Source organism: Lepisosteus oculatus, chromosome 11 (assembly GCF_040954835.1).
Source record: "Lepisosteus oculatus isolate fLepOcu1 chromosome 11, fLepOcu1.hap2, whole genome shotgun sequence".
In the NCBI taxonomy this organism is placed as follows: Eukaryota; Metazoa; Chordata; class Actinopteri; order Semionotiformes; family Lepisosteidae; genus Lepisosteus; species Lepisosteus oculatus.
The window spans coordinates 2992906-2995231 of record NC_090706.1 but is presented as its reverse complement, the minus strand read 5'-3'; the positions used below and the strand labels follow the sequence as shown (position 1 = coordinate 2995231).

At 45.4% G+C, this 2326-nt stretch overlaps 1 non-coding gene across 1 annotated transcript; it reads left to right on the top strand.

Annotated features, from left to right (window-relative positions):
- The first annotated feature begins 1916 nt into the window (after nt 1-1916).
- trnaq-cug (transfer RNA glutamine (anticodon CUG)) lies at nt 1917-1988 on the top strand. The gene has a single exon. It is a non-coding gene; the product is annotated as a tRNA-Gln (tRNA).
- Nucleotides 1989-2326: the final 338 nt, after the last annotated feature.

The window sequence follows — 2326 nt, the reverse complement described above, 5'->3', positions numbered from 1 at the left end:
GCTGACTGCTTAGGTGAGAACTGGCGTGGCACAGCTACTGTGTGTTTTGTGATTAAATCGTACAAGTGCTGTTGTGTTACATGTGTTTGCATGTTTCTTCTTCAAAGGAGAAAAGCTGGGTGAGCCTCTTAATAGTCATTAGTGCTGAACAGATCTGCTTGGAAACGGTTGTAATTTATACTCAGAAATGACAGGGGTTCTACAGTTAATCGATGTGTGTGGGTGGGTTATGGAATCTTAAATCACTGCCTGTTGTCAGAAACCTCGGAGACCACCCAGGTTGCTCAGTCCTTTGAAACGTAAAGGTGTTACGACTTCACCAACCCCAACCTCTGCTCTACAGAAGCGCTTGAGTGTCCTGAGATAACCTCCTATTACTAGGAATACCGACAATCGTCGAAGTCCCCCCCGAGTCCTGTGTTTTTCTCCGCAGGTCTCCCACTCATCGGCTAAAGAATGAATACACGTCCGTCCGGTTTTACCTTTGCCAAAAGCCTTCAGCCTTTCCAATACCGTATTGTTTTGCGGTCGGAACTATAGACCGTTCTAAGAAACGTCTGGAACGGTTCATTCAAATACGAGTAAAAGACTTCCTGACCACTGAAACAGAGGGTCAGAGCTTTTCAGTCCTGGTGCCCGTGATTCCGGAGTCGCCACGTAATTTTAATACCAATAGGTAGCCGCATCAGTATGCGTAGGCTGCCAGGGAACAAGTAAACGGTTTATTCCCCGCTGAAAAGAGAAGAAAAGAAACACAACGTTTCGGCTTTGGAGCGTTCTTCGGGTGTGCATGTGCCGTTTTTACTTACATGTTTTTTCAAGGTAGAGAGAACGGAAAATAACAGGCATTTCATAGGACGGACAGTAGGGCAAAACAAACACCGCTAGATCTTACGGATGTGTGATTCACCCCGCATATCCTCATGATTGAAGCGCCTACATGCAGACCTCGCCCGTACGTGCCATTGCTTTATAAATGGCATTTTCCACTTTCCAGGTCGTCGCTGTGAATGACATAATTCTTCTCTGTTGACATAACTTGTAAAATAACTGTCGCAGAATAGAAGACAAAAACAAATCTGAAGGCAAGCTATGAAAATGAACCCAAACTTTAATCACTTTTTATGGGCCCTGTTTTTTTTTTATTCCAGTCTGGTTTTGCTTCACTTTCTTCATCCAGTTTCCGTTTATAATGGAATTCAATTGACTTTTTTTTTTCAGGAGAATCAGGTTGAACGGTTAACGACGCGACCGCACGCCATAATAACACAATACTTAAGTTGTTGTTGTTTTTTGCTCTGGTCAGTACAACATTGAATTTTCCATCATTTTAAGCAGAATGGTTTTCCCGTTTGTGATTAAACATCGCATCGATCCTGAGTCAGAGTCACACGACTGTGACTCAGAAAACTAAGGAAGCGAGATAAAGTGACTGGACAACAGAGAATAACAGTCCTGTTAGAGATTCTTTAGAAACGATAAAACAACGGCCATCTCTACACATTCCTGACGCTGCTTCTAAAAGTATACATGTACTCATCCAGCCCGTGAATGGCCTACTCGCACAAGGAAATTAACTACAGCGTCCGCAGAAATTCAACCACATCACGGCGGTGGTCTCTAGTAGGAAAAGCCCACAGAAGTCAATAGTTTTTTTTCCACCAGAGGTCTAAGCCGTAGACCTCCCAGTCCTTTAAAAACCGTAGTCATGTTCGTGTCTAAAAGCAGACAGAAAACACGCTGGGGTGAAAGCGAGGTGTGGAGCGGACTGAAGTTAAAGGTTTTGAATGAATTTCATTAGATCAGTCGTCGCAGTTTCCCCGTCTCCGCGTCTACTGTAGTTCTCTTCACTTGCGCGTCACTGCTGTGAAACAACCCGTAGTAAGTACACGCACAGCCGGTCACCGCGCATGCCAGGTTCCATGGTGTAATGGTTAGCACTCTGGACTCTGAATCCAGCGATCCGAGTTCAAATCTCGGTGGAACCTGCCTATTTTGCTAACCTTTTTCCAAGGTAGAAAGAAAGGAAAATAATAGACATTTTAAAGGACCTCTCGCAAAACGAACACCGCTCACATCTTACGGGTGTTAACTTGACTGACTCCCCCCGCCCGCAAATCCTCAATGACTGACAAATTCGTCTCCGTTGACGTGTTTAGTCAGCAGCCATATCACCCTGCAACTCACAACTGGCAACCCACTGAAGCTAAGCAGGTGTGAGCCTGGTCAGTACCTGGCTGGGAGACCTCCTGGGAAAAACTAAGGTTGCTGCTGGAAGAGGTGTTAGTGGGGCCAGCAGGGGGTGCTCACCCTGTGGTCCATGTGG